The sequence below is a fragment of the Salvelinus namaycush genome, chromosome 5, assembly GCF_016432855.1.
Source record: "Salvelinus namaycush isolate Seneca chromosome 5, SaNama_1.0, whole genome shotgun sequence".
Classification (NCBI taxonomy): Eukaryota; Metazoa; Chordata; class Actinopteri; order Salmoniformes; family Salmonidae; genus Salvelinus; species Salvelinus namaycush.
Window position 1 is genome coordinate 38,299,854 of NC_052311.1, and position 12,102 is coordinate 38,311,955.

The 12,102-nt window shown below is 42.5% G+C and overlaps 1 pseudogene; it reads left to right on the forward strand.

The window, feature by feature from the left end:
- Positions 1-104: 104 nt before the first annotated feature.
- Positions 105-11,817, forward strand: LOC120047099 (annotated as a pseudogene).
- The last annotated feature ends 285 nt before the right edge of the window (positions 11,818-12,102 follow it).

Here is a 12,102-nt window from a genome sequence, read left to right on the forward strand (position 1 = left end):
ATTGTCTTGTTGCTTAGATTCCACCAAGACATTAACATACAATCTGTACATCAAACAAGTGACTAACAATTTTGTACAGATGTATTCATTCTGGCTACTTTTCTATGTGTGCTCTCCTTTCTCGCTTCTTTCTCCACTGGGCCTCCTGTCTGTGTGGCTCCGCTCCGTGTCTGCTATGTGGCTGCTGTCCCTCCTCCAGAAACTCCATCATCACCCGGCTGGTGTTCTCTTTCTAATTCTAGGGACCCTGGTGTCTGTCATCATGATCCTCCCTGGCATGGAGGCACATCTCCAAAAAGTAAGACACTCCTGTCAGTGTTTCTGTGTGTTAGTGGTGTTGTTTGTTCACCCGCACCTGCCCGCAATTACACATTGACATTTATTTACATTTTTTATGTATCCTTTATTTAACTAGGCAAGCCAGTTAAGAACAAATTATTATTTACAATGACGGCCTACCCAAGTCGAACCCGCCCTATGGGACTCCCAATCACGGCCGGATGTGATTCAGCCTAGATTCGAACCAGGGACTGTAGTGATAACACATCCGCAATTGCTAATAAGCCATCCACAACTGCCCGACTATATGTGATAAAGTGAAAGTCTGAGGCCCATACCCGACCCTAATCTGCAAATATCGAAAATGCGCTTAGGCTACAGTCCGAGTTGGTGTAACGATTTTTTGACAAGGGGTGCAGGATTTTTTCCCCCTAATTTAGATATGTTTCTGCTTATAATTTCTGACATTTTGGTAGGCTATTTGTTTGTAAACTTGTCTAATTAGACCAGAATAAAGTCATAAATTATAGAATGGACACTTCCATCTAGTTCACATCAGTAAAGTGTTCTCTGTCATCCCTATATGGAACGCCGTTTGGGTCTTAAAGCGCATGGTCAAAACGCAATAATATTAATGCTGCGTGTGTAAAGCAAGCAGGTGCAGGCGCTAAATTAACTCGTGCAGGCCCTAAATTAACGCGTGCATGTGTTAAATTAACATCTTCCCGTGCTAAATTAACACCTACAAGAGTCAAATAAGTGGTGGAAATGTGCTAAATAAACAGCTGCAAGCGGTCCTGCACACGTCAAATTAACACCTACAGCTGCTAAATATACACCTACACATGCTAGCTTAACGCGTTCTTTAATATGCTAATTTTACCAGCCAATTTCCCTAGCTCCTCCTTTCATTAAATCGGTGTACAGTCAGTTTGATGCAACAACACCGAAGATGGAGAGAAGAAACTTCCATATCCGCCGCAAACAGACCCTAAATGGCTGCACTCGGCTTCTGCTCTCTAATAATCCTGGACTTGATGCCCTTCAGTCCACGTTAACAAGGTTGATTCTTTTTAAATATTATTATTACTTAATCATAAAGTTGATCTGCTAGCTAACACAGAGGACGGGTCTGTGTATGGCTATGCAGCTATGTTGAGGCTCAGACACTGAGACAGCAGTGCAAGTAACTTAGGTCTATGTGTGGCTAATATTGTAAGTCTGATTAGGGCAAGGGAGTATTTTATATTTAGCTAGTATATGTAGAATATATATATTTTGTTGTAATGAATGCTGGTATTTAAATGGCTGGATTGCTAAATTAGTTACTAGTTCGCTTGATAACGTTCCGTAGCCGCACACCCCGGCCATAGCCACAGTGAACGGAGCTGTCTTGTAATATTTTTTACAGCCCTGCTAGTTACATAAAGGTGACTTATTATCGAGGAGTACTGACGTCAAACATGTTTTTGTATTTTTAGGCTAAACAACAACTGAAGGTCTAAAACTTCAGGCAGGCTGGCTGGCTAGCTAGCTATAATTTCAATGCTACCTAGCCTTAGCCGCGCTAGCTCGCGATTAACATGAAAACATTTACAAAGCTCACAAAGCTCATTTGACCTAGGACAACCCTGTCAAAACTTTGCTAATATCTACAACATATCAGCTTTCCAACAGCACAGATATTACTTTTGAATAACCTTTGAAATATGAATATTTCATCTAAGCCTATGATGTAGAAATTAACAAATTCAGACATAAACCAGGAACGTTAATGTTAGTACTATGGCACTGTTTGAACAGGAATCGCAGTGCCAACCATGGTCTCTATTTTCACAAAACTGTCATCTTGCAGAATGGAAGCCATGCAGAGGAGCCTTGAGTGGGCTAGGGGGAGGCTGATAAATGTTGGGTGTGGTTGGGTTTACTGTAGTTTTTTTGTTGCATTTTTTCACTCTTCTGCTGCCCATTCTATTCGTTCTTGGTCAACATTTCTATTTATGTCTTGGCTTTAAAATCCAATATTATAAATACATTACTTGGCCACAATTTGTGACAGTTACTATAAATTCAAAGTGTTTTTGGAATGAGGGTGGTGGGCTGTGTCACAATACATTAAGTAGCCTAAACACAGTGTATTATTGTTACAGCCAGTTCCAGTTACCGGGCTCCTCGTACTTGGAGAGGAGCTAGAGGTGCACCTTGTTATGCCATCACTCAAGAGCAACTGAGGTTTCTGATGTCCTGTGCTTTCGGTGTGTCTCAGATGGCAGATACTCTACATGTGTCCCAATCGACAGTCAAACGTTGTCTAAGGTCAGTTGTGCTTGGGAGTAATGCTATAAACTACAGACATTAGATGCATGGTTTCCAGTTTCTTACCAATCAAACAATTTAGAATGACTACAATCAAGACAGGACTTTAAAATGACTAAGATGATATGCATTACCTCATCCCTGTAGATTGTTACTTTTCTCCCAGACACTTCAATCTGTCATGTGCACCGTTATATTCTGACATGTTAGACTTGGCTCTGGATGAAAAGATTAAGGACTTGGTGGCTGGGAACGACAAACGTGGACCGGAGGCTGTTCGATCACAATTAAGGGCTCTGGGTGCAGAGACGCAGAGTGAGGGACAGCATGCTTCGTGTTAACCCGAGGGCGGCTGCCCTCAGAGCCATGTCGCAGAGGCTGCATAGAAGGTCATACCGTGTTGCTGGACCAAACTTGTTATGGCACCTTGATGGAAACCACAATGATAAGCTGTCTTTGTGATAGACACAATTATCTATATCACTGGTGAGAAGTTGTACATTGTAACATCTCAAATTGTTCATCAACAACTTGTTCATCAACAACTAACAGTTCAGTAAGCAATGGCCCTTGATACCATATGTCACTCATGTGGATAATAATTGTTTTATTGTGTTTCTGCTACTTCTGTGATTGATAGAATATCTGCATTATGAAATGAACAAACATGCTTATATTGAGGACATACGGAGGCAAAAACAGTTGGAGCAAGGTATTTGTGCCTAAGTGTGAACAACAGGAGGGTCTGTCCTCTTGACTCATCAAGATAAACGTGGTTATTTTTCCAATTGAAGTAGATATTGTAATCACACATCTTCCGCTGCAGGAAACAGTCTAGAACAAACCCTTGTAGTCTTATAACCCCTCCCCTTGTATTAACACAACATAAGCATAATCAATTATTCTAATATATCAAACATTTTGGTACAGTACTTATGACCCCTAGGTGAACCCGACAGTACACTGAACAGAAATATTACATGCAACAATTTCAAATACTTTACTGAGTTACAGTTCATATAAGGAAATCAGTCAACATCATCAGTACTGATTTACCATTTGTGTGTAGTAAATAAGTAGTGAAACACGTATTATTGAGTAGAACTTGTAAGGTAGTGATGAATTCTAACTTAGTTAATTTTTTTCATGAGGTTGTGGTGATATACTGCAACTATTACAAATTGATGGTCCTTGAAAATACATAGTTTTTAATCTACCTGCTGCGGTGGCTGGTGGACCAAAAAGTACATTTTATGCCCTGACTGCCACCCACCTGCCCTTCATCTACACATTTCATGACCCTAAACCCACCCGCCCCGCGTATATAACCGTGGGAACTGCGGGTTATGAGTCAATCCGTGCATCACTAATGTGTGTGGTGTAAGTATTTGACAATGTCAACATGTGTGACGTAAGAGCTTAACACTTGAATGCATTTCCTGTGAGTAAAACAAAAAATAGTTCTAGCACTTTTTTGTGACGATGTCTTTTTAGAAACGCTACCCAAAATGACATTAAAATGCCCTTTTTATCCTTTCCCCCTCTAGATCCTAGGCTTCTGTCATGGTGGGAGCACCATACCAGGAATGGAGAACCAGTTTAACTGTGACGTCATTGTGGGCTACACGTCTGTGTACCGCATGTGCTTCGCCATGACCTGCTTCTTCTTCCTCTTCTCAGCCATCATGGTCTGTGTCCAGGGCAGCAAAGACCTGCGTGCAGCCATTCAGAATGGGTGAACTCAAATTAAGATTAAGATCACTTTATTCATCAATTGTACACAAGGTCCAACCAAAATGTGACTCCCGCTTTTTCCCAGCCCCTCTGAAAGACACACATACATATACAGGTTGGAGCAGGGGGCTGCAACACTGGGCGCCCGCGGAGCAGGTGTTGGGGAGGCTTAAGCGCCTTGCTTAAGGGCACAACGGTAGGCACTTTGAGGATTTGATACCAGCAACCCTCCAGCTTTCTTCCCTCCAGATTCTTCCCGTCAGACCCGGGATTCAAACTGGCACCCCTCCGGTTGTTGGTTCACCTTTAACCGCTAGTCTACCTGCTGCCCCACCACCATGCCCTTCACTGCTTTCATTCCCAGCAGGGAAAATGGTTTGAAGTGACATCATTACAATCAGAAACCGGTCGATATGTAAGTCCAACCAATTTTGGGTTAGTACTGTAATAAGTTGTTTACAAATCATGAATAAAACCTTTTTGTAACTTTCAGGCTCAAGTTCACTGGCTTCTCTTAGAGAAGACTCATGCAAATACTTAGTTTCTGATTCTTTAAGTTTCTGATCCTGGTCGGCATCACTGTGGGAGTCTTCTTCATCCCGGATGGAACCTTCCATACTGGTACTGTGATGATCACAGTTAACTTTAAATGTCTGTCAAGTGACTTCTGACAGTACTGGTGTAATCATTGGCTAATGATTAAGCCTTTGTGAAAAACATGCATTGGTACATTGGTTTTTCCCTCTGAAAGATCCTCAACCTATAGCGATTGCGTTATTATAAGTAAAGTATGCTGTTTATGCTCTTGTGAACCAACACAATCAGACAAACCAAGAAAATGTATCAAGTAATCAAAAAATGTAGAAGCCAATTTATTTCTGTTGAACTAGCACATTGTTTACTGCAAGAAAGAAACCAATTACTTTTTTATATGGTCTGCACTGTGTTTATATAAACTAAAATAGGACATCCCTCACTTATTTATCCTATTTATTACCAAGCTGAAAATTATAATGCATTCGAATATAACCACACGATATTTGATAAAGGAAGTAGGAGAGGGAAAGTAATTTTACTCTGAATATGCCAGAAGTGAACCTACAGGCAAAGCACAATAGCGACACTGTTATACACTATATATACAAAAGTATGTGGACACCCCTTCAAGTTAGTGGATTTGGCTATTTCAGCCACACCCATTGTTGAAAGGTGTAGAAAATTGAGCACACAGCCATGCAATCTCCATAGTCAAAGATTGGCAGTAGAATGGCCTTACTGAAGGGCTCAGTGATTTTCAACATGGCACCGTTATAGGATGCCACCTTTCCAACAAGTCAGTTCGTCAAATTTCTGCACTGCTTAGAGCTGCCCTGGTCAACTGTAAGTGTTGTTATTGTGAAGTGGAAACATCTAGGTGCAACAACGGCTCAGCCGTGAAGTGGTAGGCCACACGCTCACAGAACGGGACCACCGAGTGCTGAAGCGATTTTAAAAATGGTCTGACCGCAGTGGCAACATTCACTAGCGAGTTCCAAATGGAAGCAATGTCAGCACAAGAACTGATCGTCGGAAACTTCATGAAATGGGTTTCCATGGCCTAATATCACCATGCGCAATGCATGGGCTGGAGTGGTGCATGGGCTGGAACTCCATGGGCTGGAGTGGTGTAAAGCTTGCCACCATTGGACTCTGGAGCAGTGGAAACACGTTCTCTGGAGCGATGAATCACGCTTCACCATCCAGCACTCCGGACTAACAAATCTGGGTTTGGAGGATGACGGGAGAACACTACCTTCCCCAATGCATAGTGCCAACTGTAAAGTTTGGTGGAGGAGAAATAATGGTCTGGTACTGTTTTTCATGGTTCGGCTGGGACCCTTAGTTCCAGTGAAGGAAAATCTTAACGCTACAGCATACAATGACATTCTAGGCAATGCTGTGCCTCCAACTTTGTGGCAACAGTTTGGGGAAGTCCCTTTCCTGTTTTAACATGGCAATGCCCCCATGCACAAAGCAAGTTCCATACAGAAATGGTTTGGAAGAACTTGACTGGCCAGCACAGAGCCCTGACCTCAACCCCATCATTGAACACCTTTGGGATGAATTGGAACACTGACTGCGAGCCAGTCCTAATCGCCTAACATCAGTGCACGACCACTAAAGCTCGTGGCTGAATGGAAGCAAGTCCCCGCAACAATGTTCCAACATCTAGTTGAAAGCCTTCACTCACAATAAGTTGTATGCTTGGGGTCATTGTCCATTTGGAAGACCCATTTGCGACCAAGCTTTAACTTCCTGACTGATGTCTTGAGATGTTGCTTCAACATATCCACATAATTTTCCAGCCTCATGATGCCATCTATTTTGTGAAGTGCACCAGTCCCACCTGCAGCAAAGCACCCCCACAACATAATGCTGCCACCTCGGTTCTTCACGGTTGGGATGGTGTTCTTCAGCTTGCAAGCATCCCCCTTTTTCCTCCAAACGTCACAATGGTCATTATGGCCAAACAGCTCTATCTTTGTTTCATCAGACCAGAGGACATTTCTCCAAAAAGTACAATCTTTGTCCCCATGTGCAGTTGCAAACCGTAGTCTGACTTTTTTATGGCGGTTTTGGAGCAGTGTCTTCTTCCTTGCTGAGCGGCCTTTCAGGTTATGTCGATATAGGAATCGTTTTACTGTGGATATAGATACTTTTTGTAACTGTTTCCTCCAGCATCTTCACAAGGTCCTTTGCTGTTGTTCTGGGATTGATTTGCACTTTTTGCACCAAAGTACGTTCATCTCTAGGAGACAGAACACGTCTCCTTCCTGAGCGGGATGACGGCTGCTTGGTCCCATGGTGTTTATACTTGCGTACTATTGTTTGTACAGATGAGCGTGGTACCTTCAGGCATTTGGAAATTGCTCCCAAGGATGAACCAGACATGTGGAGGTCTACAATGTGTTTTCTGAGGTCTTGGCTGATTTCTTTTGATTTTCCCATGATGTCAAGCGAAGAAGCACTGAGTTTGAAAGTAGGCCTTGAAATATATCCACAGGTACACCTCCAATTGACTCAAATGATGTCAATTAGCCTATCAGAAGCTTCTAAAGCCATGACATAATTTTCTGGAATTTTCCAAGCTGTTTAAAGGCACAGTCAACTTAGTGTATGTAAACTTCTGACCCACTGGAATTGTGATACAATGAAGTATAAGTGAAATAATCTGTCTAAACAATTGTTGGAAAAGTTACTTGTGTCATGCACAAAGTAGATGTCCTAACCGACTTGCCAAATCTATAGTTTGTTAACAAGAAATTTGTGGAGTGGTTGAAAAACAAGTTTTAATGACTCCAACATAAGTGTATGTAAACTTCCGACTTCAACTGTGTTACCTTAATTCTGCTCAAAAAGTTTTACTACCATGACTGTGTTTGTTCTTCTAGAGCAGCAGGGTTCTTCAAGCCTGCTCCTGGAGACCCATAGGGTGTGCATACAGTTGTTCCAGCCATATACTAATATCTGATTTAACTAGCCAATCAACCAATCATCAACCCTTGATATGTTGAATGTGGTGTTAGTAGTAATGGACAGGAACATAAGCCTGCACACCTTGTGGCTCTCCAGGACCAGGATTGAAGAACACTGTTCTAAAGAAAACATAGAACGAGAATATGCATCTGAAGAGTATGGATGGGGGTGTTCGTCATACGTGACTGTTTTTGCCGACCCTCTCCATGTTGCCCCTCTCTCCCTCAGGCCTGTTGTCGTTCACCTTCCTCCACTACGCACTGGCCTTCACCTCAGTGGTGCTGTTCTACATCTACTACACCCAGCCTAAAGACTGCACTGAGCACAAGGTCTTCATCAGCCTCAACCTCATCTTCAGCGTCATCTTCTTCATCGTCTCCATCCTGCCCAAAGTACAGGTATTGTGGCGGTTTCATTGCCCACCTCAAATTAAGGAACAGTTTCAGCAATTATATCAGTAATTATTGATACAATGTTTGGTAAGGGAATGCTTTTATTAGTCAGTTTTTGTTGATAACAGTGTTGACAGTTGTGTGCATTGCATGATGATGAATTTGTTCCACTGCATACATGTGTTTACCAGTGCCTATGTTTTTGTGTGTCACAGGAAGCCCAGGCCCAGTCTGGTCTGCTCCAGGCCTCTCATCTCCCTCTACACCATGTATGTCACCTGGTCCGCCTTGACCAACACCCCAAGTGAGTCTCAGCCTTTTTCCCATTTCAGTTTCTACAGAGTTTCTGCCGTTGTTGTCATTGTATATAGTTGTTTTTACTTTCTCCCTCCAGTTTATGTTTATATTTGCTTTCCAAACCACTGCAGCACTGAGTATTGCCTACTGGTGAGTTTGGCAGACTTTGGTAGTTCACTCACCTTCCCCAACTCGTTACATTTACTAGGTCCTGGAGTTGTTTTCTTGTTAAGTCACATAGTCAGGAAAAACTCCTGGTCCTACCTATGGCCCAAGCTTGTACTTGTGCTTGTAGTGGGTCAGTGAAAAGCTCAGACATGTGTTGGAGTGTGTCTACAATAGTCTGCACTCAGTTGTTGTAATTAATAGACACTTGGCATATCTGTTGTGATAATAGGTTTAGAGTCTTGGCTGTTGCCTTCCTCAAGACTGCAGGTCTCTTTACGTGTTTTTTTTCTTCCCCATAACTATCCTACATTCTATGACTGATTTGCTGTGTCTGTCTCTCTCAGACCGTAAGTGTAACCCCAGCCTGCTGAGTCTGGTGTCAAATTTCAGCTCCAGCGAGCCCGCACCCACCAGTGCCCCAGGACAGGTGCAGTGGTGGGATGCCCAGAGCATTGTGGGTTTGGTCATCTTCCTCTTCTGCACTCTCTATGCCAGGTAGCTAGCTACTCCAATTTGGATCCATATCATGGCTGCTTATTTAAGTGTCTGTTATGCTATGATCTTGATAGATCTCCCATGCTGACCCCTGGTCTCTCTCTTTTTGTATCTCTTTTTCTCTCTCCACCTCTCTCTCCCATTCTCTCTTTCTCTCTTCTTTCTCCCTTTCTTTATGTCTGTCTTGTTCACATTTTCCATTCTCTTTCCTGCCCCCCCACATCTTTTTAGCTTTACTTTACCTTAGGGTGCTTTTAGTCATTCAGTTTTTATTGTTATTCTTTTGTTTTTTATCCTCATGTTTGTTGTGTAGTAAATATTTAAGCTATTATTTCCTTATTTTTTTCCCGTGAAGCACATTGTGTTGCATTCCATGTCTGAAATGTGCTGTATAAATAAAGCTTGATTTGATTTGACTCCCTCCCCCCTGGGTGAACGTATGTCCAGCAACACTCAGGTGAACAAGCTGATGCAGACCGAGGAGGGCGGGGTTATGGAGGAGAGGGCGAGGTAGGGGAGGACGGTGTGCGATGGGCCGTGGATAATGAGGAGGAGGGGGTCACCTACAGCTACTCCTTATTCCACTTCTGCCTGGTCTCCCTCTACAGCATGATGACACTCACCAACTGGTACCAGTAAGTACAGCAACAGCTGACCATCAGAGCCACAGCTCTATAGAAATGTTAGAACATTTTACAATATTTCTAGGTGTCCTATTGGGTATGTTGTGTTGTGATATTTCTTTGGGTGAATCTCAACAGCCTTTGTGTGAAAGCTACGCGAAAGCAAATCCCTGATAGGCAGCATTAATCCACCATATTGCTCTGACCTCTTCTGTGTTTTCAGATCAGCCTAAATTAAGGGGATGAGACAAGGATAGAAAGCCACTATAAAGATACACTCTTTAAACTGACACCTTCTCCCTTCATTCCTCAGGCCTGACACCACCAGCCAGGCCATGCAGAGCAGTATGCCAGCTGTGTGGGTGAAGATCAGCTCCAGTTGGCTGGGCCTGGGCCTCTACCTCTGGACCCTGCTCGCCCCTCTCATGTTTCCCGAGCAAGACTTCAGCCAAACAGCCCCCCATGGGGTCACCATTGGCTTGTAAGATGTTGTGTTGAAGTTTATTATTATTATAATAGTTTTTTTATATATACGAGTCAGAATTTTTGCATTGTTCTCTGTTGGTGTGTTTAATCTTGTTTTGTTGGGTTTTGTTTTGATTTATTTTATTTAACATGTTAGGGTCTTTTATCTACCATGGCTGCATGGGTTATGGTTATCATCAGTTTGTCCCAGAATGCACATTAGTGAACTATAGCAAAGACGTAATAATCAGGTGCTTATTACCTCACTTTTAAAATAATATATCAGTTGGAATTCTGAGTCTGAGCCCTCTTACTGAGGGCTCAGTACTATGTACACATCCTGATTAAAGCTCACTGGACTGTGAAGTATCAACCTAGCCCTTGCTCTAACTACATATTTCTGAACCCTGGAGGTCAGTTGTAATACCCCCTACATACCCCACCCTAAGGCTTAGCTCTCTACCCCAACTATGCCTGATTTCACGTAGTGCCGACCTGAACCGTACTGTGCTGGCTCAGATATTTTCTTTTCTCATGATCCTTTCCAGCAAGGTTCCAGAAACTATGGTGGATGCATATTCAGGTCAATACAGCTCAGGCTTGGCTCAGTTTGGCTCAGGAGTGTGAAAATGGTACTACAGTGCTCTCAAACCCCAACCTTAGCCCATTTAACTTTGGTGCTACACCATGCCCTGTCCCTAAAGACATCTGTGTTTCTGCTCCATCACTAGCCCTGTTTCTGGGTCTTCTATATCCATAGTCATGGGTCAGTCATAAGTCAGATACATGCTTGCATCTGCAGTGAGGAGACGTATTCTGATCCGATACAATCAATCTCTTGGGAGCAGTTTCTCGGACACAGATTAAGTATAGTCCTGGACTAAGAAGCTGTTTCAATTGAGATTTTCCATTGACCATGGTTTTTAGTCCCGGACTAGGCTTAATCTGTGGCTGGAAAACCGTCCCTTGAAGTCTACAGGGGTTTAGGTGAGGAAGTGGGATTCTGAACCTCGTACTTCTGCTCTGAGAAATGCCCATATGTTGCCACGATGTTACTGAGTCTGATTAATAAACTGTCATTAGTGTACAGCTCTACAACAATGCATTTCAAGAACGATATGTTGGTGTTTGATAATATTTATAATGGTTATAATTCAATGGATATTGCTCTCAAATTTGATAATTATGAGTTGTTTGACAATTCTTACACATTTCATAATTTCATGTCAGATTATTTACCTCTTAATGGATATGAAGTTTCCCAATGTGACTGAAATGAGATCAATGTGTTTAACTCGTGGTGAAAAGATTGGTATGCTTAAGAGATGTGAAATGTTGCTTATGAGGTGAAATGTTGAAATTGGCGGTCTGTTGAAGAATCTATAGTAAAACAGTGCGAACATTTGAGTATTGTGAATTAAATTATTTAAAAGTTAAATTGAAGACAATAAGTCAATTCTGATATACATTAAAGTGTACAAAACATCAGGAACACATTCCTAATATTGAGTTGCAACCCCTTTTTACCCTCAGAACAGCCTCAATTCGTCAGGGCATGGACTCTACAAGGTGTTGAAAGCATTCCACAGGGATGCTGGCCCATGTTGACTCCAATGCTTCCCACAGTTGTGTCAAGTTGGCTGGATGTCATTTGGGTGGTGGATCATTCTTGATACACACGATAAACTGTTGAGCATGAAAAACCCAGCAGTGTTGCAGTTCTTGACACTCAAACAGGTGCGCCTGGCACCTACTACCATACCCCGTTCAAAGGCACTTCAATCGTTTGTCTTGCCCATTCACCTTCTGAATGGCAC